General features: G+C 34.6%; 1 protein-coding gene across 1 annotated transcript in view; it reads right to left on the bottom strand.

Annotated features, from left to right (window-relative positions):
- LOC134804504 (mucin-2) overlaps positions 1-22,959 on the bottom strand; it is a 93,112-nt gene extending 70,153 nt beyond the window's left edge. Inside the window, exon 1 of the mRNA XM_063777567.1 lies at positions 22,585-22,959. The gene's annotated coding sequence lies outside the window, so the exon portion shown is untranslated. The remainder of the gene's footprint in view (positions 1-22,584) is intronic.
- Positions 22,960-27,839: the final 4,880 nt, after the last annotated feature.

Genomic DNA, 27,839 nt, shown 5'->3' with positions numbered 1-27,839 from the left:
ATAAAAGTCGAGATGGGTGTCGATATATAGGTTTTAGGGAGTGCCGATTTCGAAAATAATGACCATTTTGGAATCCGAAATGGCGGCCATGCACTGTGTCGTAAAAGTCGTCATGGATGTCGTTTTATACGTTTTAGGGGGCCCCAATTTTGAAAATGATGACCATTTTGGAATCCAAAATGGCGGCCATGCACTATGCCATAAAAGTCGTCATGGGTGTCGTTTTATAGGTTTTAGGGGGCGCAGATTTCGAAAATGATAACCATTTTGGATTCCAAGATGGCGGCCATGCACTATGTCATAAAAGTCGTCATGGATGTCGTTTTATAGGTTTTAGGGGGCCCCGATTTAGAAAATGATGACCATTTTGAAATCCAAAATGGCGGCCATGCACTATGTCATAAAAGTCGTCATGGGTGTCGTTTTATAGGTTTTGGGGGGCGCAGATTTAGAAAATGATAACCATTTTGGATTCCAAAATGGCGGCCATGCACTATGTCATAAAAGTCGTCATGGGTGTCGTTTTATAGGTTTTAGGGGGCGCAGATTTCGAAAATGATGACCATTTTGGATTCCAAGATGGCGGCCATGCACTATGTCATAAAAGTCGTCATGTATGTCGTTTTATAGGTTTTAGGGGGCCCCGCTTTCAAAAATGATGACAATTTTGGAATCCAAAATGGCGGCCATGCACTATGTCATAAAAGTCGTCATGGGTGTCGTTTTATAGGTTTTGGGGGGCGCAGATTTCGAAAATGATAACATTTTCAATTTAAAAATGGCGGCAATGCACTATGTCATAAAAGTCGTCATGGATATCGTTTTATAGGTTTTAGGGGGCGCAGATTTCGAAAATGATGACTATTTTGGATTCCAAGATGGCGGCCATGCACTATGTCATAAAAGTCGTCATGGATGTCGTTTTATAGGTTTTAGGGGGCGCAGATTTCGAAAATGATGACTATTTTGGATTCCACTTTTATGACAAAATACGTAGCCGCCATCTTGGATTATAAAATGATCATCGTTTTCGAATTCTGCACTCCCTAAAACCTATAAATCGACATCCGTGACGACGCAAGTTATCTTTATTTTCAGATCTAACAAATTGCTACAGAATACAAAGGACAAAAAAGAAGCGAGGAGGTAATGAAACAAGCAAAAATACAGATGATTCCTCGACGCAATTGGGTGATTCTTAAATTGTGTCCAGATTTTTTTTGTCATAAAAGTTTATATTTTTCACATATTACTAAATCTATGGCAAAAGTTATAATATTGCAATGGATTCCATCGCATGTAGGTATACGTGGCAATGAGACAGCTGATGCATTAGCAAAACAGGCATGCAGCGATGGCATTGAATTTCACTTGAAACATTATATGGGGGCAATAATGACTGTTTACATTTAGTCAAATTAAAGTGTCGCGAATTGTGGAAGGAATATTTCGACGAGAGATCTAGGGACAAAGGTATTTGGTATAAGACAATACAGCCACAACCCTTTAATTCTCCTTGGATTGATAATAGTGTGTTGTGTAGGCAGGATCTAGTTTTATTATTGAGATTGCGCTCTGGACACATTCCATTGAATAAGTTCGCCTACCTCATGCGTAAAGTGAATTCGGAATTATGCACCTTATGTAATCGCGTCGAGGATGTGTATCATATTTTTCATATCTCATGCTCTGAAAGTGGGTCGTTGTTGTTCTAAAAGGTGCGCAGAAAGTGATACGTTTATGCTCTAGCGCAGAAAAGTGGTGTACTCCTCTGCGTCCCCGTCCCACGAACAACTGGGTGGAAACAAAATAGAAAAATAGTGTCTTTATTTCCTCGCTTGGAACAATTGGTAATTGTTTAGTTTTACTAATCCCACGTTGATCCTTTTTTTATAAAAAATGATGTAAGTAAATTGTTAAAAATAAATTATTCTTGATTTCTTTCGTTTAATTCTATTTACTCGATTTCATAAGGCGGGAACCAAAAGGAATACACCAAAAATATTTTTTTAAACCTTACACTTGCGTATATGAGCAAAGGCAGAATCTTATACAGCCACAGTTAAACGTTTGTACGATATTAAATTCGTTTTTAAAGTTATTTAGCACAATAATCATGAAAATAAAATAAAATACAAGATAAAAAATTCTTATATTATTAATTAAATTGTTATTTAATATTTAAAATACTTTTATTATGTTATTACGTGGTGCGGCGCACCAAGGTCGCGGTGCGGTCCGGTAGTCTGTTGCGGCTTTTAGAACGAAAAAGTATAAAATTAAAAAGTAAGAGGCAATCCCGCTGATTTTCATACTATGTTGAACAAATAATTTTAAAATTACTGCAGTTTGTTAATAAATGTGTGTTTTCGTAGTGTCCGACCGAAACATGTTTTTTTGCCGAAACCGAAACCGAAACCGAATGTTCGGCTTGGGCTCTAGTTTCGGCCGAAACCGAAACCGAAACCGAACCTTTTGTAGATTTGTTAAAATCGTTGAAAAAATGTCATAAAACCGCTTTTACACACATATTATGGGGCTGTCAACACCCAATGTCCTTGAAATTGATGTTACTTAAGTTTTTTAAGAAAATTACTAGAGTTAGACCAAGATAATTCTGCAACGATTTTGATAACACACGCAGTGAAAGTGTTATTTTAACGTCAAAACTTCTATTAAATTATGACGTATAAATAACATTTGCACTAGTTGCGCTGCTATCAAAATCATTGTAGAATTTTCTTGGTCTAACTCTATTCATTCACCAGTCAAACTAACATGTAGATATAGGGTCAACTAAAAAACCTAAAAAACTAAAAAACCATAAACGCGAGCGCAGCGAGCGCGAAATTTTTTGTTGACAAATATCGCAAGGCCGGGTACCGATCTTCAACTGGGCCTAATAGTCCGAAGTTCCCCAGTCAGGCGAACTTTCATGCGAAGTTAAAGCCGTGCTTCAGGCTTCAGGATAAGTAGTTGGGCACAGACTCCAACCAATGTCCATTGTATTAAAACGCGAGACCGCAGGCCGAGCATGGCGCAGCGAGGCTAAATGCTAAGCTGATGTAGATGACATGTGGAACACAAACCAATAGTAAATTGAGGTAAAAAGTGAGGCTAACTAAGGTCGAGCATTCGTATGATAAACTGTACTAGGGACACTTTTAAGAGTTTTTTCTTCGTTTTAATCAATTGTCAGCTGTTCAGCCTCGCAAAATATAAACTATTGAGAAAATCAACTTTGCAGCACTAGTTGAGCGTAGCCTTTAGCCTCGCTTAAAATTTGCCATTAGAGGTATGTAGGAAAATGACTGAATAAGTGAGTGAATAAGAGCGAAAAAGACATCGTTCGACTCGGGCCGACCTGATACTGGGGGCCCCGACATGCTTAATCCGGCCCTGCTTAAAATCACCATTAAACGGTTCTAATGTCGTGAGTACTCGTGAGGAAGCCGGACTAGTCCCGATAAGGCCTAGTTTACTCTCTGGGTTAGAATATCAGTCTGATGGCAGTCGCTTTCGTAAAAACGAGTGCCTACGCCAATTCTTGGGATTAGTTGTCAATTGGACCCCAGGCTCCCATTCCCGTTGCCACGACTCGGCAAAAATTCCGGGATCACGCGAGGAAGATGATGAGTTTTCTTATTATTCTCTTGCCTAGGGCCCAGTAACATGCGACAGTGCTATCTCATTCACTCCGATACAATTAGACAGTGTGCGCGTTATAGGTATTAACAGCCTCTTAAGACTGCGTTGACCGTCCAGTGGAACGTCGACCGGAATTGTATTTTATAATAAACCAATTAATTTCTGTACCTATACATGAATCAGTATATATCGACGCTTATCATGAATAACGGTATAAAACAAAATGAAACGCGGTTCGATTTTAAATCTTACCAGTAAAAGATAAAATATTAAATGCAATAGCATTTCATTTTGAGTTGTGCCACTATTCATGATAAGCGTCGATATGTAGGTATTCATATTGTTGTCCTACTTATTCCCCAACTTTTGGTCTTTGTCCGAAGTACCATTTCGTAAGTTTCGGCCCGGCCGAAAGGGTCGGCTGGTTTTTGGCCGAAACCGAAACTCCAGCCGAAACATGATTTTTTGGCCGAAACTGGCCGAAACCGAAACCGAAACCGAACCTTCGGTCGGACACTAGTTTTCGTAAATATTGCAATCTAAATGATTTTCGCTAGGGGTTAATATTAATCTTCACACATGTAAAGTCTCCGATTGCAAGTAAGTCTCAAGGAAAAAATTCATGGCCGTAGGTCTATTAGGTACTTCAATAACTGATTTTGCGAAATTGCCTTGTCTTGTTTGGTTTCCTCGCATTCGATATTTTTTATTTTTTTATTTTATTTTATATTTATTGGTTCACCAACAATTGTTTACACTTTGTAAAGTATAACTACAATCGTTTTAACTATTATCGCTTAGCGTAACAATTACTTAAAGGTAAACACCACATGCATTGCATAAAGTAAGATAATTGCATTTACGTTATATACCTAATACCGTTTACAATAATAATGCGGGCATTAACTATTTACTATTGATTATTAACTATACATATAATATAACAATGATACAAACCGTTACAGTAACATTGCGTTGCGTTATTTATATTCGATATGAAAAGTAGAGTGTTTAACTCGGGTGAAAGGCACCATTTCTGTCTCGGACTATTGGCGCTCTCACTGCGTTCGAGCGCCAAACTACCTCGTCAGTTATGGATGCCTTTCAACCCTTGGTTAACAATCTACTATTAATGGAGTGTGTCCGAAATGAGCGACTTAGAAGACAGATATTTCATGACAATGACAGTTCCATTGGGTTATGTAATACCTACCTTTCGAACCCCATGTCTGAGGTTGTTGAAAAGGTACTAAATATTGTTAAGTGCGGTCTGAGGGACAGAAATGTGTGATGTAATTAAACTAGATGTAGCTATTTACTTTCTTTTAACTTTGTTAATTAAGTCTGTTTTTTATGGGGTGACATATTCGTTCAATCGAAAAAGCCCCTTAATAAAGGAAAAAAAAAAAAGTTCCGTGACATTTCGACCTTGTAATTTTTTAAGTAAATGTTTTTGTTTATCTATGAGGATCTCACTAGAATAGTATAATCAAGGTATGTTTATATTTGATGAATGAAATAGTAACGCAAAAAAAAAATATATTTGTGTCTTATATTCCTGCCGAAGACTTTTATTTTACCTTTTCCTTCTACACAAGTTTGGCCAAGTAATAAGAATTTAGGGCACTCAATTTTATTTTGACTTCTACAACAGTAAAGCTACGAGGCCATGTTTTGGTATCGTTTTCGTATAAATTCGCAGTACCAAATTTAGTTAAGGTATCACATTGACACCATTCCGAAGTAAAAACATATAAACTTATTAAAATACTTTCTTTTAAACTCCTCTTCACGCTTAAACTGCTGAACAGTTTTAATTTCAATTTGGTACACATATATTTTGAGTCCCGAGACAGGATATAATAAAGTTATCTCAAAAATCACCCTTTAAAGGTGTGAAATGAGGTGTAGGGGGGAATTCAGAATTGACTTCTTGAAGTTAATACTGTTTAAGTTTAGGTTTGAAGTCATGTTTTTTCATCATTTTTAACTAAATCAAAGATGTAGACCATCCCAAATTTCATATAAATCGGTTCTGCGGTTATTGATTTCCCGTACAAATTTCCACGCCACTTTTCACACCTTCAAAAGATGATTTTGGTTATAAGATCTATCCTATGTCCTGTTCCGGGACGCAAACTATTTCTATACCAAATTTCAACGAAATCGGTTCAGCGGTTAAGCGTCAAGAAGAGTTTCAAAAAAACCGGCCAAGTGCGAGTCGGACTCGCGTATTAAGGGTTCCGTACATTAAGTCCGACTCGCGCTTGACTGCACATTTCTAATAGGTTTTCCTGTCATCTATAGGTAAAGAACTATTTTGTGTATTCAGACGGACATACATACAGACGCACGAGTGATCCTATAAGGGTTCCGTTTTTTCCTTTTGAGGTACGGAACCCTAAAAAGATTTATTTTTATGTTGTGGAATGGTGTCAATGTGATATCTTAAATGGATTCAGCACCCAAGATTTATACGAAAACGATACCAAACACGGCCTAATAGCACCTTCACTGATATAGATATATCAAGATAAAATTGAGAGCCCTAAATAAACTTTCAAGAGCGGATATCTCAAAAACTATTCAACATATCGAAAAAGTTGACGGAATAAACTTGTAACAAATTAAATTAACTTTCATTTTGTATAAGTGGCCATGTCGCTGAGATGCATAGTTTCCGAGATATAATCGAAAAACGGGAAAATGGGACCTTCAAAGCCCCCTCTCTCCCCCCCGCTCAAGGGCTACGGCCGGGGACTTTTGATATGTTCACCTCCTAACTTGTCAAACCGAGTTACGGAGTCAAAAATTGTGTTCCGAGCATTTCCCTCTACAACTTTTGGAGCATTCGTTGCCTGACCTAAGTAGCTTATTGAATTTCTTTAAAAACTTTTCTGTAAAAGGTTGACGGGTGTTGGGTGTTTATATGGTTTCGGTCGATTATTATCATTTGCATTGCCCATGATGACTTACTAGAATTACGAGCACACGAGACACTAATAGTAGTTTGACAAACCTTGGTTTTCAAGAGGTATTTTATATTGACATTTGCTGTCACAAATTTGCTGTCAGATTTAGTCGCAAACCGCACGCAAAGTGCACACAAATGTGTCGACACCTTGTTACGGAAAAGTGTAGACACGGCGACGACACTTTGTTTCGAAACAATTCTAGACACATTGTGTGGACTCTGTTACGACACATCTGACATTTAGTTACCACTTTGTGATTCTGCGACTGGAATGGTTATATGGGTAAAATCTAAATCGGTCGAGAAATGACACGAGTTGTACCCCTAGTGTAAATTTCATTCGATAGCGTAACGTGACGTACGCGTTTTCGTTAAATGTCATTTCGTATGAGATATTGAGTTTCCAAAACCTCCCGCTTGGCACGCTGTTCAAAATCCCATATAAAAATAGACATAACGCAAATGCGCACGCTCGTCTCGCTATCGAATGAAATTTACACTAGGGGTTCTGAGGTAAAGGCGGAGTTAACGTAGCCGATTGGATGACCGGACAGAGGCCTTTTGTAACACGATTCGTCATGGGCGACATTGTACGCCGCTCAAGAGGAAATGGCCGACAATGACGAGCAAGTTCCGGACCGAGCCAGCTGACTTCTTTCTAATTATTTTCCACAAATCTTCTTGCACTCCCTTTTTTTAGAGTTCCGTTGCCAAAATTGCAAAGACGGAACCCTTATACATAATTTCATCATGTCCATTCGTCCGTTCATCCGTCCGTCCGTCTCTATGTCACAGCCAATTTATTTACTCGGAAACTATAAGACATATTAATAAAGGTTAGGTGTATTTTGTGAGCTGCTAATAGGTACTTAGTTTAGAAGATGCAAGTCTCGCAATGCAGCTTTTCCGCTATAAAAAATATTTTGAGATGTAATTTTAAACCAAGTCGGTTATTTTAGTCAGTACCGAGACCCAGAATGATGTAAGTTGATGCTCTTGCGATAACGATAGACGTTACGTTATCACTTTGTAACTATTTTTTCCTTATTTTTTTTTATTAAGTACCAAAGTAGATCCTACTACATCAGTAAAGAAGAATCTTTATTATTAGGTACAGAAGTACCTAATTAAATACGAGTATGAACGTTGTAAATAACTAGTCTTAAGTGTTTTTAAACACCACATTGCGACGTTTTTACGCTCGTTTATCTCCTACAGATATTATCTTTTACCATAATATTAAAAATGTGATTGCAGCTCAAGCACGACAGCCGGCGGGCGCGGCGCAAAATTTGCCTCACTTGCTTTTTATATTTTTCTCTTACTTGGAGGTTTATTTAATTTACGGCTATTGTGAGACTTTTCTTTATTCATGATTCAGTTCAGGCTCTTTAGCCAGTCTTGAAATAGAAAATCTTAATTATCATCTCTTTATTCATTCTATTTACTGTGTAAATCCTATGTTCACATTATAATACATTATTACTTATATTCATTTCATTTCATAATACATACTCGACTCGTAATATACTTACCTACTTTTAAAAGGAGCAGAAACTCACGCGACTGATTCAATATTATAAAATATAGAATGTCCCTACACGTATTTTACAACTTGTCCTTCCTTTCAGCATTTCTCGGAGCATGCAACTCTAAGCCTCTTTCAGCATGCGCCTGTATTTCAATTTAAAACTCTATATAGGTACCTACACTCTTGTTTCCAGAAATCAGCATAAGAATTTCAATAACGTCTCGGTTCTTCTCTGCCGACGTAAACGCAAAGGACTAAAAAGATTTCTCATATATCGAGAAAGAGCTCCTACTGGTCTCGAACGGCGTAACTTTGGAAAAGTTTGTACTCGCAAACGTCTTTTGCTTATTAGAGCATAGTTTTATATCAAAACCACAACTATTTACAATACCTCTCGCGACGGATGATGGTCCCTACGACAGTTCCTGTAAGTTTCCTTTAGTTCGGCTTAATTTAAAAAAATAAGTTTTTACAGGATTATTATTTTATTACTTAAATTTTACTTATACATTTGTAAGTAAATTATTGAGATAAAATTCCACAAAATGTCTTCAAACATGACAACTAGGGGAGCGGGGGGTTTGTTGTAACAGTTTTTGGAAAAAGGCCTGTATTGTCTAAAATATGTATAATTTTATGATTTTGAGTAAGAGGGTTTGTAAAGTATTTATCTAAGCACTAATTCCGATAAAAAAATGATTTAAAATGTTTACACATCTTTTACACCAGGCACTTTTTGGAGAAATGGGAGTTGTTACAACTTACCTCATCTTTGGGGCTAGTTGTAACAGGCTCGGGGCCAGTAGTAACAACTAAAAGAATGGCAACATCTATAAGAAACAAAAAAGTTTTTATTGGTTCACAGTCTTGTATTATTCATTGTTATTCCATCTTATGACGATTATAATCTTTGACTATAAATAATCAACAGGATACAACAGGATAATAATCAACAGGAAAGTGAGATATGTATGGCACAAGTCGAATGTTTTGGCTGCGTTTCGTATGCTGACTCTTTTTTCCAGAACTTCATTTACTGGCGACCTATATACATCTTGAGTTTTTAATCCTTTGTCAGATTTTTTCTTGTAGGGGAATATGTAAGTGTAATAATAATCTCCATCTATCATATATTTATTATCACATTCTATAAAAAAAATACAATACAATAACTTAGCATATTTTTCTGGGCAATGCTAGAGTCTTCTCTAGAGTCTTCTTCTTCCTCGCGTCAATCCGGCATTTTGACAAGGTTCTTGGGAGCCTGGGGTCCGCTTGACAACTAATCCCAAGATTTGACGCAAGCACTAGTTTTTACGGAAGCTACTGCCATCTGACCTTCCAACCCAGAGGGGAAACTAGGCCTTATTGGGATTAGCCCGGTTTCCTCACGATGTTTTCCTTCACCGAAAAGCGACTGGTAAATATCAACTGATATTTCATACATAAGTTCCGAAAAACTCATTGATACGAGCCGGGGTTTGAACCCGCGACCTCCGGATTGAAAGTCGCACGCTCTTACCGTCAGGTCACCAGCGCTTCAGCAAGCAGCAGCGCTTGGGCAATGCTAGAGTAAAGAAGAATAAAAAAATGCACAAAATACCGCTAGTAATTTGTAATGCACTATACCTACAACGAGTCATAATAATATTATATATACAAATATTTGTATTTGTATATGCACAATTATTAGAGAGCAAAAAAATATGTTACACTTATATGTTACAACGTGCCCCTGCTTTATGTAACTACTTGCCCCATGGGCCCATTATGTCTGTTTAATTAAATATGTCAAAAACGATAAGCTATAGAAGTATCTGAAGTATTTAAAAAAAAGCAAATGAAAACCAATTAAATTTACATTGTAGCAATGAAAACACAATGAACAATTAAATTATTTTCAATTGTATTTTTTAAACGATACCTGGTCGAAACAGAGCTCGTATGCACATTCACTCACTTCGATATCTGGCGGGGCAATGGCGGTGTTTACGTTATTCCTCGAGTAATAATAAAGTCATTCAGCAACAAAAAAAAATTAACATGTTTTTAATTCCCCGTCAAAACTGAGCGTTACTACTTACCCCTGTTACATTAAGCCCCCAGCTCCCCTTCTCCATTTAAAAATGAACTGTCATACTATCATTCTACGCGAGAGGTATAAGGTGGCTGCACTGACTTGGATGACGAAAAGATGTTTACAATAACTTATTATCAATTTATTACTCCTCTATATACAGTATTTAATTTTATGTATGCGTCTGTCCTATTTATATGTCCGGAATCTATTATTTTATACGATTCTTTTGCTCGAATATCAAAAAGAATATTGTAAGCTTTGTTTTGTAAGCTTTTATTTTCCTTATAAGTTATTTACCTGTAATATTTGTGGTAAAATTAATTGAAACAATCCCTTTACGGTAGGTAAAAATATTTCTCAAAATTATTTAGCTTTTATCAACTACGTTTTATGTTTATTATATATTTCCTTTAGAATGTTAAGTGCCTATGTTCTATTATTGAACGTACGTATGTATATTTGTACATTTAATTAAAGTGAGTATATTTTAGATAACATCGAAATAATATTAAAATGGCCTTGGTCGGTCGCTACTTGTTTTGTACTAGTTGAGATATTTACATTTGGTATTAATACGAGTAAGTGCCTGTAATAATACCTACCTATATTTTATTTGCTATACAAGTTCATTCCAGTAGATATATCTATCCTTGTGCAGTCAAAGAATCGAGACGAACCTAACAAGTAAGTCGATAAAGCTGCAGTTTCAATCCCCATCCTCAATCAGTTTAGAGGTTTTACAATTGGATTGTAAACGAAGTTATATCTGTACAGTCAGCAATAATAGTTGCTAAGCGGGCGAGGTGTTCTAAATTACCTTGACGCGCTCTTATTCTCTTAACAATAAAGTCGCGTCAAGATAATTTTCGACACCTCGCCCGCTTAGCAACTATTATTGCTGACTGTACAAACGAGTATGCTCAACCCAATCGGACATTGGTCAGTCTTTCGAATCTTGCTTGCAAGCGTACCAATAAACTGAATCAGTTAAATAAAAGCTTCTAAAAGTATGTGTTTACCTGTTCCAAAATGTAGGTACCTACCTACCACAAATATATATGACCCAAAAATAATTTTCAAAGATGTGTTTTGTGTTTTGTTTAGTTGGACGTTTCTAGCTAAGTACCTATCTATAATATAGATGGCGCGAGTGTGCGTGGATCCCACCTGAGTTGCGGTGGGCTGGCGCGCCACGGCGCGGCGCGACAAGGCTCGGTCTCCCGCGGCATTCCGAATAGGTCACATTCCTTCCGTTCTCTTCAACAGGCCATACCGACGACTGTATTAGAACAGCAATTGCATCTATCGTTTGAAAAAATAGACTACCACTGCCCGGAAATTAATAAATGCAGGATAGGAACAATTAAACGAAGCGAATGGATAACGAAACAAAAGTAACGTATAAATTTAAGTAATTCCTTATCCATTCGTTTCATCTAGTTGTACATTTGTAATCCCAGAGTTATTACGTATACGTATTAACATACCACTGGCGATACTCTTATAAAATATCCAAAAGGAGTATTATATGTATACGAGCGAAGAGTATTATACCGCTATATACATAATTATTTACGGAAATATTACGTGATATACATTTGAAAGACAGAAATAATACTTATCTTAAATTCAATTCGTTATGCAGCTAAGCAATACAAATATAAAAAAAAAAAACACTTAAATCCTGTAATTTTGACCAGAAAGATCATGACCGTGGCCAATTAAAGAGTCATATATACTTGCTATTTCGAACCCGTTAAATACACATGCCTCAGTAACAAGGGCACTTTAAAATTAATTATATTTCACACTTGAGGCTACGTTGTTTGTTATACACGGACTAATAAACATATGAAGCTAAGTCCTACCGTTTAACTGCAAGTATTAGCACTCTAGCTTCATATACATACTTGAACGTCAATTAATAACTGTCAAAAATCTATTCTTACGTTATTACGTTGAAGTAACGCGTTACTCCTACTTTAGGCTCGCGGCGGCGGCGCGCAATTGGACACAAAACATACGGAGCTCACAATAAGGTAGCGTTTTTAAATGATTGCAAATTATTTTTGGCCTTCGAGCCTAGCAGTGAAAGTGAACGAACAAGTTAGAAAGTATTTGTTCACTAACCATTGATATTTGCATTAGAGAACTGTTAAACATAGTACCTACTACTTTCTCACATTCGGATCCCCCGCATCAATGGCTGAGTTTTTTCTCAGTTCAGTAACACATTGGCAAACTTCGGTCTCTTTTTGATACATAATGATTAATTTGTCGCTGCTGCGGGATTATAACTACTTTATTCGTTGCGTTAGTCTTTGAATTGCTGCCAAAGATCTTTAATACCTCAGATTTTCTATCTATCACGTCTATCACTTTTGGAAGAGGTTCTAACCTCAAAACTAATTTCAATGTATGACTTTTATTAATATTATTTTATTGATTTTTTTTGAGCATCAAATTAATAAAATACGATTTATACTAAATAAAGAATAACAAAATATTGTTAAAGTAATGGATGTATTCCGAGTGCTGCTACTATTTAAAACAAAAGAAAAATCTTTAACTAATCGCTTGGTGCCAACTGCTTTTGTAAAAAGGAAGTGTACTGGGGAAATGCTTTTGCTTTTGATTTTTCTGCTTTTCTTTTTGCGGCTTGACACGTAATGACGTTCTAACGTTCAGAAAAATAGCGAAATAAAATAGCAGGGTATTTTCCTTCGAAATACAAGACTAATGGTTAGTTGTTATGGAATCTCCTTAGTACATAATAGGGGAAGGTTGCTATCATTGGACCACTTAATTTCGCTGCCTTATAATTTACACAATTCATGTAAGAAATTCAAACAAGTTTGATAATTTTGAACCATTGAAATATATTTATTCTTTACCTTACAGGCAAATTAATACAGTTTAATAATCTAGGAGAAAAAGCGTGAAAAGGGTTCTTCGCACTGTTGCCTTGTTTGGACCAGGGTCACCTTGATTGGACCACGGAGTCACCATCAATGGAATTAGGATTTTTTTGCTGATGGTCCAATCAAGGAGACATAGAATTTGTCATTTTTATTTATATTAATATATTTTTTATTTTTTATTAAGAGTAAATAAATATATAAATGGAAGATAAGTACATGACGTATGGCAGCCTTCTTTAGATGACATTTTTAAAACTGAAAAAAAAAGTTGCCATGATTGGACCGGTCCGATGATAGGACATACATGCGGTCCATTGATAGCAACTAGGTATCAAATAACAAAAAAATAAAAATTACGAAAATATCTGGCCAGAAACTATTATTATAAATTTAATGATTAATCGATTTCTAACCATCATACTTCAATACACTCAAACAAATGCAAATATTATAATGACACACTTTCGTTTCTCTTTCGCGTAATCATTACATCGCCAACGCTCGAAACACACTTGCTCACTTCACTCGTCGCCGAGAAGCGCGGCGCGACTGAGGAAGCGGTGGGGCCGCTTGGATCGCTCAAGGACACTTTGTACCGTGTCTAGTTGTCTATCTCTGTTTAAGCATGCGTAGGTTTTAAAATATTTAGATGGTCCATTCAAAGCGCCGGTCCAATGATAGCAACCTTCCCCTAAGCCCATGATAAATATTTTATGATATCTATGTATATTTTCAGTTATTTTACGAACAATTTAAATTAAGAGGCTAGTACGGGTTCATATTGGCTCAATAAAAATTCATCTTTTAAAAACGTTAGAAATGTTTCTTATGATCTTTTAGTAAAAAATGCTTTTGCTATATTATTTAGACCTAGATAGGTACTTAAACAATAAATGATCTGGAAAAATATTAAGGTACAATGTTTTCGTTCATTGATGGCTACCTCACCCTAATGGGAAAAACAATAGTTATAAAAATTGCATAGATATACACGTTAAATTACAGGTGTGATATCGAAATATTTGGAGACCATGGAATTCCAATGGTTATTTTTGCAGAGAGGTGAGTAATAATTCTTTAGCGTAAGTGATTACTTTATATTCTTATGCGTATTGTTGCCCGCTTGCAAGAAAATGATAACATAATACGCCAGACAAAAAGTACGGTCTTTGACCCTTGGCAAGACATCTTGGACTTGAGCCAAAATCATTGCGCAAGGCCTCGAAATGGGGGAAATATTAAATAAACTTTTTTTTATTTGTTTAAATATCACGGCAAAAGTCTTGGTAGGAGTAAGGGACAAGCCTCGGTGAAGCTAGTTATAGTTGTGACACAGTCATTATAATTTTGTAATATGATAATTATATTATAGGTATTAATTTAGATAAGGAAGTAGAACGTACGTAGGTACATAAGTAATTTTAGCAAGTAGATTTTAATTAATCCGCGAACATGATGCTATATCAAGTCACAAAGACACTCAATTAATGAATATCCTTAAGATTATTTTACATTACTTAAGAAGAAAACATTTTTTTTGTTATGTTACATGTTTTTTTTGTGAAAATGAAAATGAAAAATGAAAAATGAAAAATGAAAAATGAAAAATGATTTATTGGTTACACAATAATACATTTTAACTAGAACTAAAACAAGAACCTTCTTTTTAGTAAACAAATACTTGTGCCAGAAGGCTCCGCTCTTCTATTAGTTACAAAGATTTACCATAATTCTCTAAGTCTTAATCTTATACTTAATATAAGGTAAGATACTTTAAATTAAAAACTAAGTAAATCAAATTTTAATACAATTTACCATGCATTTTGACAAATTTCTATTTAATATGCGTGTGTGCGTATGCGTGCTTGTGTGTGTGTGTGTGTGTGTGTGTGTGTGTGTGTGTGTGTGTGTTCATGTGTCTACGTGTTGTTTTTATTATTTATTTTATTTTTTTAATTTTATTGCAAGATAGATTCAATTTCTTTGTATGTTAAAATGTTTAGCCATTCAGTACCGATTTTTTTACAGTCATATAGTTGCTGTGGGTAGATATCGAGTTGCCCGTTTATGGTGTTATATAGCTTAGCAGATTGATGGTAGTACTGTCTTTTGGCAAATTTAGAGTTTGTTAGAGGCACTGGTGCAGATTTGCGCTTTCTCCTACGAGTTACTGCCTCGTCAGTCGCCTCCTTTGTCAATCCTTTAATAAATTTATAGGAAGATGCAAGTATTCTTTATAATAGTTATTCATTTGCAATCTAGCTGTTAAGCTGTTACAGGCTACGCAATGTGTGTTTTAATTGCGTATTAATTACATTCAATGCACATCTACGCATTTGGACTGTATTCATTGAAAGTGGCTCACGCAACAACGGAACAGTAACCTGAAACGTGACCAGAAAATATGATGGTAAGAAGCGACATATTCCATTGCGGCATATCCATTTGCCGTCTAATTGGTTTCAACGGGTCCCGGCATATATGAATAGAAAGTATGTATAGCCGAATCGCTGCTCGCCTTACCAGGCATCGAGATATTTCTGGTTTATATTGCGTCGAAAAAAATATTTATATTAGGTATTGGACAAATATTATATTATACTATATCGAAATGCGAAAATATAAATACTTTGCTTTGATCATGGTTCGGTAGGTAAATATAATAATATAATTTAATGTCTGGGCTCTAAGATTTCCTCGCCATCATAAGTATTCACTGTTTTATATACATACATTTAAACAAATATGTATTGCGATAATATAGCTGCGTTTGGCTAGGTAAAAATAAGATAAATATTTTTTGAGAACCATGTTTGTTTGTCGTCTTCGTGTAGACTTCGTGTCGAAAATGGATACTTATTTTCGGGTACGGCTCGAATAATTCTAATATACAATTTGGCTGCATAAGATTGTTCATAATATATCTAGACACGCGGTAGCGTGTCCAGCCAAGTTCAAAGAAAAAGGAACTGGCGACGCAGCAACCGTGTGTAATATTACACGAACCATTTCGAGCTACTTTTGACCCCTTCACAACTTGAAACCTACTTAACCTACGCACGCTACGCTACATACATGAAATTTGGCACATGTATTCAAGTCCCTTAGTTTGTCCAAAATACAAAATTTCATAAGCGTAGCCCAAACAGTTATTGATAAATTAACGTTTAAAAACCGACATTTTTGTGACTGACTGACATATAGATCATAAACCTAACCCACTTCCAGATGACCTAGAAACTTGAAATTTGGCATCAAGGTAGACTATTAGGTGGATATAGATAGAAAAATCTGAAAACTTGAAATTATAGATATTTCGATGGAAAAAAAAATTAATACTTATAATAGACCAAAAACCTAACCCACTTCTAGATCACTTAGAAACTTGATGTTTGGCATCAAGGTAGACTATTAGGTGCATATAGAGGGAAAAACCTGAAAACTGGAAATTATAAATATTTCGATGGAAAAAAAAAAATAATACTTATAGACCAAAAACCTAACCCACTTCTAGATCACTTAGAAACTTGATATTTGGCATCAAGGTAGACTATTAGGTGCATATAGAGGGAAAAACCTGAAAACTGGAAATTATAAATATTTCGATGGAAAAAAAATAATTAATACTTATAGACCAAAAACCTAACCCACTTCTAAATCACTTGGAAACTTGATATTTGGCGTCAAGGTAGACTATTAGGTGTACATATAGGGAAAAAATCTGAAAACTGGAAATTATTGATATTTCGATGGAAAAAAGATAATGAATACTTATAGACCAAAAACCTAACCCACTTCTAGATCACTTAGAAACTTGATATTTGCCATGAAGGTAGACTATTATGGTTCGTTTTTTTTAGCATTAGAAAGTAGGTAAGCGATCTTGACGAGTCTTTTTATTAAAAATCACCATTGTTAAATAAGTCACAGCAAATATGTTTGATTAAACTTTTTGACAATTAACGGCGCGTTAGCGAAGGTCTCCTTTTCAGCTTAGGCAAACTGCTTCCATGATGAATACTATAAATAATAATTCCTGTACAAAAAGTAATGATATCCCAACAAAAACATAAAGGTGAAATAAGAGCCAAGTTCAATATTAAGAATATGTGTCGTTGTTGACTCGCCAACAAAAGAATTGAGATCTATATGGGTGCCAAGTTCTGTGCTGGTTAGAAAATCCTGAAATTATAAAGGATTTGTCTTGGCTAGTTTTTACGTATAGGCATATAGGTAATATATATTTATCTATGTTACTTTTTCAAAAATTTGGTTTGTTGTTAAAAACTAGCCAAGACAATTAAATCCTTCATAATTTCAGGATTTTCTACACATCACAGAACTTGGCACCCATATAGATCTCAAATCTTTTGTTGGCGAGTCAACAACGACACATATTCTTAATATTGTACTTGGCTCTTATTTCACATGTATGTATTTGTTGGGATCTAGTTTACTTAATAGGTTAATGTCTAAATTATATAGGTACCTACCTATATAATAGTACATAAACATAGTTCTTAACAAGGAAGTTTTGAAGTCCTTTAATTCTTTTATATTATCCTATTGACCGTTGACCTGTGATTTAAAAAAAAATCGGAGAATGCTCACTGAAAGGTCATGACTCATCGATGACGCATGCTGTGCAAGCATATGTCCACTCTTACGCGCAGATTTATCAATAAATTACTTAGATTTTGTTTATTGTTTATTGGATAAAGGTGTATTTAGGCAAGGGCTGTTTTTTGTTATTAAAGTTGTCATGGGATACCTGCGACTGAACCGATTTTTTTTTATAAATATTTTTTTTATATTCTTTAATACCTATATAACAAAAGACCTAAGATCACAGAATGTTTACAAAATAAAACAAATACTATGGTTCCAATTCTTATTCGTAAATTATAAACTTATAACATGAGTTTATTTTATTAATTACTTATAATTATTTTAATGTTGCATCGAGTACCTAAATACCATAGAATTGTATCAAGAAGAAATTCAGTACACATTTCTAAGCCCATTTTACCTTCTTGCGGGACACCTAACCTAACCTATTTCGCCTTTAACACGCCCATTTGCCCGTGATGATCGTAGGTAGTGGTCACGGCTTATGCAGCGTGTAGAACACATTAACCGATTACTGAACTACTAACAACCCATACCTACGCAAATTTAAGTCACTCTCTAGATATATGCCTTACTATTATGAATGCGCAATGTACCTACAAGATTTATCTCTATTCCGACTAACTATTAATACTGGCTAAATCGTTTAAATCGAGTCATTATGAATTCGCAATGTACAGATTTATCTCTATTTGGAATAACTATTAAACATGTAGACATTAACTAAAATATAAATAAAATATAAGGACGCTTCTTCCTTGTGTTGTCCCGGCATTTTGCCACGGCTCATGGGAGTCTGTGGGGGCATCTAATCCCTAGAATTAGCGTAGGCATTAGTTTTTACGAAAGCGACTGCCATCAGACCCTCCAATCTTCTTATTAGGATTAGTCCATCCGTTGTTAAATGCGAACTCGCTATTGACATTTTGGATCTCACTAGTTACTTACATTATGATAGGCCTCCTTCTTGTCTCATACCATATTAACCGACCTACGATGGTTGCGTGTTTATCACCTATCACTATGCCAGTCAGTTTCATAAGCATTATAATATCGAGTAAAATATTTGGTTATTTGTTAGCATAAAGTTAACTTTGTTACATTCAGCTCCCCTCGAATAACAGCCGTAACAGGGAAAACTCATTCAATTGCTTACCGTATTCTCGCACAACAAATTCCATTTTCTAATATGATTTTAAGCATTGTTACGCGTACCTAAACTATGAATAGGTAATAGAGACAGGGACGAAGGTAGTTTCGCAGTTAATTCGGCAACAACTAGCCGAGGGAGCGGCTTATAATGTTGACACCATCCATACAGCCATACCCACGGGTTCGTGAATGCCTTTTACGTAATGGAAACCCAACAGTTAGCCTAATTTGCCGTACCGGCTGCAGAACATTTCACCTTTCATTTCATGCTAACTAGTGATGAAACTGTTTTAGTTATAAGTTTTTTATATTGTCTAGTCCCTTTTGATGCGGTAGGTATATTACAGTAGGTACCTATATTAAACATTAAATAGCAGCTGAGTCGAGCTCGCGTCCCAAGGGTTCCGATCACAGAATTTATTTTGGTACTAAAGATCGATCTCTTTTTTACATTTTATTTAATTTAAGATAAAATTTTACACGGTGTCACGTTAAGTACCTGGGGAGCAAACAAAAGCGTTGGCTTAGGATAGTTAGTGGACTTTATAAGAGCTACCGATTTGACCCCCATGCACAGTCAGCATCAAATAGCGTCGGCCAAAGTGACCAAATATATTGTAACACAGGTGTGTTACAAAGGTTTGTTACCGTATAAAATACAATGTGTTCTGATAAATATCGTCGGCTGAGACTACGTTTGTGCCATATCCATTTTTAGAAAATAGTTTTTTAACTATTCCTAAAATAACAAAAAAATATGCTATATTGAAACTAATCGGTTTTAGAAAAATAATATTTTTCAATAATGTTGTGCCATATCCGCATTTTACTATGTGATAATGACACTCTATTAATAACAGAAATTTCTCACAAAAGTGTGACATATCCAAAACTTTTGTGTCATGTCATCAAAACGGACATGGCATTAATAAAAATGATTTTATTTAATTATAACCACTATACTTAAAACATTTGAATGGTGCTATACATAGTAAACATATGTGCCTAAATTATTCAATATTTCCGAAGTTTAAAACTTTTCGATAAAAAAATTTTTTTTTGCTTATCTTCGCTCTCCTGCAAACCAATGTACCTAAGTGGCGTAGGTATAGCACAAACGTATTCTCACCCGACGATATACTGGGTGCCTAGTAATTAATGGATAACCTTCTAATCACCGACAGGGCACCTAAAGCTGGTCCAGAAACTGCACTTATAAATCTAGTAAAAGTTTCGTGGTCTATTATGTTGAATTAATTGAACTTTTTTGTCTTTTTTAATAGTTAGCTAAAAAAGTTCTATAGCTTAGCACCTTACTTAACTTCAATCACCATAAATAAGTTATGTAGACATTATTCAAATACCTATTAACGAATAAAAATACAAACTATTTAAAATTGCTGTGATAGATCTGATATAAGGATTTGTAAATTCTGTGGTAAATGAAACTTTAAATAAATTAAATTTTGTTTTGGTATTTTATAATATATTTATTTATTTAATTATGTTGAGTCTGTCATTATTTTAACACACTGTCTCAGCTCGTAAGTTAAATACCTATTGATATGCCTACGCTAGTCAGTATTATGACATGAGAAAAAACCTTCAATGAGTAATGTAAGTAGGCAGGTATTGTGCGACAAAGCAGCCGGATGTAGAAAACCAATTACAAGTGATACAGAAATATTCAATTTGTTAATACACACACAACAAACAACATATTGTATTATTATGATTATTCTTGTAACAGTTGGATGAATAAAAATGAGAATACACCATTAATTACAAAAAAAAAAACACAAACCGAACAATTGAACAATTCTAAAAAACATTATAGGTAGATTGTGTACCTATTTAGAGGGCTCTGTCCGTCCAGTGGCGCCCTCATTAGGGGAATTGAGTTTTCTAATAAACCAATAAACTTCTGTATGTATAAATCAGTGTATTAATATTGTTGCCCCACTGATTCTTTTATTGATGTTTTATTTTTTGCTTTATCATTATCAACTAAACGGCAAAATAATGGTGGCCACTTTTTCGTTTAAGTGATAAAGTCAAAAGTAAGTAATACAAAACTACATCACATAGATCAAAAATCGGGGAATAAGCAGATCGACAATATTAAAGTACTGATTTATATGGAAAATAATTGGTTTATTAGAAAACATAATTCCCCTAATGAGGGCGCCACTGGACGGTCGACCCAGTCATACGGCATTTATAGCGTGGATCTTATGATCTATAGAAAGTTTTGTTTTAGTACCTATTTATGTAATACCTACATGTGATATATGGCTACATCAAACCCTATTAACTATTATATTTTGTTACCTACTTTTTGTTAAAAAAATATCTGTTGTTGTTTTTTTATATCATTATTTTATTGAGTAGGCACTTACATAAGTATTTTCTTAGTTATGTTATGAAACATCATTTTTAACAAAATGACTAAATTAAACAGAATTACTACCTACTAAGTATAAAAGTTATTTTCATAGAAACTTTTTTAGAATAAAAATATCAGTTTAGACCACGATAGGTTAGAGGAAGTTAAGCTACTCTATATAATTTGAATTTAAATCAAAATTGTTCAGGACATATACCTATAGGTACCTATTCCTACGAATGACAATGCTTCTTATGGAACACAGAAGTAAATAACGATACCTACACTATGGACTCAATGGCCGTTGTATGAAAAACTAGGTAAGTATTGCAACTACCATTTTATGGGCAATTAATTGACCTATATTTTTTACTTTTATCTTATTATGTACGTACCTAAAATTTTATTTCACAATAATCTGACCAATACAATTGATAACATAACAAATCAGTTAAATAAATAATCGCTTGGCGAGCAAATCTTTTAAGGAATCTAAATCATCAGCTTAAAATAATATAAAATAATTTAGACTCTTTAAAAGTATTAAAAATATAACAAAGCTGGTGAGTTTTTCGCATGGCAGGCATGTAATTAAAACAAACAATAACTGTTATTATTCTTAAAGGAGATTTATAAAATATACCTACCTATCTTATCCTTAAAAACAAGATACCGTCTACCGTGTAACATGCCCATGTTGGCTAGCTTTAGCAATGTCTAACCGTACCTAGAGGTAGAAATAAAATGTTTTAATCCTTTTGGATACACATGAAGCCTTGTTTTTAATTGACAATAAATCTTGCTAACTTAAAAAGACGTCAGTCACACTCGTTTGATGTTGAACTGTATATCAGAAACAAGGACTCATTTACTTATATGTAGAGTATGAAGGTAGGTAGGTGTAGTTCATCTATTGGCTGGAAAAATCCTCACCACTTCACGCCGTCGATGAAAGTGCTTCGCAGCGACGGTTGTTTTTATAACTTTAAGTACTACAAACAACCAAACTATACGTTGATTAGGCTTTTTATTTAATCATTAATCAACTATATACAACTTAAACTCTTTGATACGTTAAAAAATACAACAGTTGTTGATATGTAAAATAATCCTAAATAAAGGTAAGATATATGTATACTTTCATTAAAATTGTCATTATTTTTAAGCTAAGTAGCAATTGAAGAAACAGTAATACACCAGAGACATCGAATAATGAGGATAATATTTACATCTTACTTACTAGCTAAAGGAGTAGATACTTACCAATAAACGCGTGTGACAATCCAAAAAAAAATATCGGAACAAAAACACACAATAATCCAGTTCACAACACAGGTGCGGGGTCAAATAAAAAAAAATTAATCACCAATAATCAAAGTAAAATAATAAGATTTAAACAAAACGCCAACGGGCAGCGTGCACTCGGCAGTTGGGAAGTGTTCTGGAGTTAGGAAAAACAGTTCAGCTGTTCAATTACTGTTACTGATGTTTCATAATCGATGTTGAATGTTGTAATATTTACGTAATTTTTTTCAGCTTGTCAGATGATCGACGCGATGTAGTCTAATACGAGGTAGAGTGAACCGACTCTGTTGAACGCACGGGCCGCACTGCTTGCTCGTACGTAACGGCAAAAGGTCGTCCGTTCCCCACAATCTCTTTCCGCGCAAGCCTTACCGAGTTAGAGCAAGATACAAAATTAAGAGCTTTAATAAACCATGGAAAAGAAGAAGACAACGATAGCGTAGAGTCACAGGAAAGCCCAAATTCGAGTCTTGATACTTCCAACTTAAGACAGTGCTTTACCTTATTGAATTATCACTCACAAGCATTGTAAGTGTAAATATAGTAGAACTAACAGTGTTATAGTGATAACTAAAAAGTCCAGCCAATGTCATAAACATATAGGTAGAGTCTGTGCGGAAAGAGAAGAGTCGTGGAATGTATGGGACCCAATACATGTCACGACTTTTCTCTTTCCGAATAGACTCTATAAAGAAACTGATAGGTATAGTATTTTTTTATACTGTTAATTTTAACATGTGCTAAATCGAAAACTCACGGAGTTCTATTTTGTACGGGGTATATTTTTTGCGCGCCGCTTTTGTTTATAGGTACCAGACTGCTCACGCTGGCTCAATGAGGATTCGAGACCTCACACACAATAGATATACTTCAAACACAATTAAAAGGCATATAAATTTATGTAATCAAAATTTGTTTTCTACCTGAAAGCACAGGAAAACTAATTTTATTATTATTAATAATGAGACCGTTATATCTAGACACGCGGTAGCGTGTCCAGCCAAGTTTAAAGAAAAAGGAACTGGCGACGCAGCAACCGTGTGTAATATTACACGAACCATTTCGAGCTACTTTTGACCCCTTCACAACTTGAAACCTACTTAACCTACACACATGAAATTTGGCACATATATTCAGGCTCCTTAGCTTGTCCAAAATACAAAATTTCATAAACGTAGCTTAAACAGTTATTGATAAATTAACGTTTAAAAACCGGCATTTTTGTGACTGACTGACATATAGATCATAAACCTAACCTACTTCTAGATGACCTAGAAACTTGAAATTTGGCATCAAGGTAGACTATTAGGTGTCTATAGAGGGAAAAATCTGAAAACTGGAAATTATAGATATTTCGATGGAAAAAAAATAATTAATACTTATAGACCAAAAACCTGACCCACTTCTAGATGACTTAGAAACTTGATATTTGGCATCAAGATAGACTATTAGGTGTATATAGAGGGAAAAATCTGAAAACTGGAAATTAAAGATAATATAATGGAAAAAAAATTATTAATACTTATAGACCAAAAACCTAACCCACTTCTAGATGACTTAGAAACTTGATATTTGGCATCAAGGTAGACTATTAGGTGCATATAGAGGGAAAAATCTGAAAACTGGAAATTATAAATATTTCGATGGAAAAAAAAATTAATACTTATAGACCAAAAACCTAACCCACTTCTAGATCACTTAGAAACTTGATATTTGACATCAAGGTAGACTATTAGGTGTATATAGAGGGAAAAATCTGAAAACTGGAAATTATTGATATTTAGATGGAAAAAAAAAAATTAATACTTAAGGACCAAAAACCTAACCCATTTCTAGATCACTTAGTAACTTGATATTTGGCATCAAGGTAGACTATTAGGTGCATATAGAGGAAAAAACCTGAAAACTGGAAATTATTGATATTTCGATGGAAAAAATAATAATTAATACTTATAGACCTAAAACCTAACCCATTTCTAGATCACTTAGAAAGTTGATATTTGGCCTGAAGGTAGACTATTAGACGTATACAAAAGAAAAAATCTGAAAATGAAACTTTTTGACAATTAATCGCGCGTTAGCGAGGGTCTCCTTTCCTGCTTAGGCTAACTACTTTCATGATGAATACTATAGTAATTACTGTACAAAAAGTAATGATATCCCAACAAAAACATAAATGTAAAATGAGAGCCAAGTTCAATATTAAGAATATGTGTCGTTGTTGACTCGCCGTCAAAAGAATTGAGATATATATGGGTGCCAAGTTCTGTGCTGTGTAGAAAATCCTGAAATTATAAAGGATTTGTCTTGGCTAGTTTTTACGTATAGGCATATAGGTAATATATATTTATATATGTTACTTTTTCAAAAATTTGGTTTGTTGTTAAAAACTAGCCAAGACAAATCCTTTATAATTTCAGGATTTTCTACACAGCACAGAACTTGGCACCCATATAGATCTCAATTCTTTTGACGGCGAGTCAACAACGACACATATTCTTAATATTGAACTTGGCTCTCATTTCACATTTATGTTTTTGTTGGGATCAATGTTTCGCCTTCGTAAACCCTTAATTTTGAAATAGAATACATCACATTGTCAATATTTTGTAATTCTAAAACATTACATACCTACTCGTATAATTATGGTCGACCAAGAAAGCATCGACAAACGATTTTATTGAAAAATCATACTGGATTATATTTCGACGTCATCTAATACCCTGAATATTTTATTAAAATATTATAGCTGTTTTAGAAACTTGGATTAAAAATTACTAAGGAAAGTCTAAAAAGTTTAAGATTGTTTTCCGCAGCTGTATACCTAACTACCAATATTTCTTCACCTTAAATAAATTAACTAATACATTAGTAGGTATACATAAGAACTTATTCTTGCGGTGGGCCTCGATACCGATTGGCAGACAGTTAGTGGAGTTGCTGACTTACAATGGTCTTGATACAGTAAAATTATACATTTTGCGTTTGCGTCAAATCCGGTAGTTCTGATTTTTTGCAGGCTTGTTTATGATGTTGGCCCAATGAATAATCCAAGTTTGTGACCTCGAGCGCCGAACGCAACTTTGTCAAAAATCGAATAAACCGCATTTTTTTTTAGATTTGGGCGATTATAACCCTAAAGTACTAGTTTTTGATAGTAACTTCCTAGGGCGTTTTTAAAGTAGACTAAATTTGCTACAATAAGACAATTTAGTCTACTTTAAAAACGCCCTAGGAAGTTACTACCAAAAACTAGTACTTTAGGGTTATAATCGCCCAAATCTAAAAAAAATGTGGTTTATTCGATTTTTGACAAAGTTGCGTTCGGCGCTCGAAGTCACAAACTTGGATTATTCATTGGGCCAACATCATAAACAAGTCTGCAAAAAATCAGAACTACCGGATTTGACGCAAAAGAGCCAGGTTACAAAATTCGACAAAGTAACTGGATTATAACTATTAATACAAGCTTTTAAATAATGGTAGCATTTTTGACCCGTAGCCTCATCTAGCGTATTGATGCTGTACTGTAAAAATGATGTTATCTAGAAAGAACGATTGTACGGTTCAAAATACATATGACGTTTAGGGTCGTATAAAAAGACAAAAACTAACCAAACATATTCGTTTAACTGTATTTATTTATTCATTGTAGTTAAAGTTACCTAAACTCTATAATAAAAAAAATGGTCAATGAATAAATATTCAATATAAAAACTCGCACGAAGAAAAGTTTGCACAATCGGGGATTCATCGATAATAATAACATTAATAAGATACAATGGGCATTTAACTACCTATGACAATTTATTGATTACCTTTAATCACCATACTATTATTTTATTGCATAAAAAGATGTAATTGTACATTTATTTGAGATCCGGTTACGTTAACTGCTGACGAATATCAATTTGGTATAATTAATATTAATTAATGGTTAATTCAAAATATACAAAAATCACAGCATTTGTTTAGAATTGTTTCCTTGAAGCTTGAAGCCCAATCGCACACGTACTTTATGTATGTATATATTTAATGGAAATAAAATATTTTAATTGAATTTAATGGAATAAGTGGCGATGTTCTGTTAAATTACGCATTTCGATATGTCGCCATATCGTCTGTCACCTCTCATAATACAGTTTCATCTATCAAAATTAAATTATGAAAGGAGACTTTCGAATGATCCTTGGAACATGGCGGATCGTGCTCCAGACATTTTGTTTTTATTTTTTGCATTTTGCTGTTTAATGTATAATTTAGATAGCATATTTATGCAGTGAATAGCAAGTGTGACGGTTGCAGTTAATGAAGAATTCTTCTGGAAATACGAATAAGTAACCAATTCTTGGACATCATTCGGCGGTTCGTGGTATCGGCCGCCATTACGCTTTGTACTGCTGCTCCAGCTATCCTCCAGTGCATCGTGAAGGCCTATCACCGTACAGCGTACATCATGCATTAAGACTTTGTATTATGAAATATTTTACTTGTAATTTATTAGTGTATTTTGGCAAGGGCGCATGAGGCTGCCACTTCTCCAATAAACAAACAAATTATGAAAGTACGAGTATGTCATTCATGTAGGTTTTACTATAAAAATACGAATTAAATACTATTTTTTTTTATAAAAATATATATTTATTTTTATTTCAAAAATTAAATTCTTGTTTTACGATCTGTAGGTAGGTCATTTTTATCTTGTGAGTGACGTCACTATAGTACAAACAACTGTTATACCTATTTGTAAATAAAAAATAAAATAAAAAAATCTTATCGCAAGTTTTTGGTATTACATAACAGTTCTTGGGAGACCGAGATTTGCTCGAAAAATATATAAAAATGTGCGTTTTCCCAGAGATAAGACCTAGCTGGATCGATTTTTCGCCTCCGAAACCCCCGGATATAGCAAGTCTCATCGAAATCGTTAGAGCCGTTTCCGAGATCCCCGAAATATATAAATATATATGTGTATACGTATGTACGAGTATATACAAGAATTGCTCGTTTAAAGGTATAAGATTGGTTACCTGGCTCTCAAAGTAGGTTTCCCTGTGTCCCGATTACAAGCGTAAGGTTACAATGTTACATTTGTAACAACGGCGAAAAGATCGCACTAGTACATTTGACGTTTTTTTCTTAATAATGCACTGCTATTATGATGTCAATGATGTCACAACAATGGCGGCTGCCTTATTGGCGTGAAGATTTAT

Source organism: Cydia splendana, chromosome Z, assembly GCF_910591565.1.
Source record: "Cydia splendana chromosome Z, ilCydSple1.2, whole genome shotgun sequence".
Classification (NCBI taxonomy): Eukaryota; Metazoa; Arthropoda; class Insecta; order Lepidoptera; family Tortricidae; genus Cydia; species Cydia splendana.
Note: the sequence above shows the minus strand (reverse complement) of the source record. Positions and strands in the feature narration are given on the sequence as shown.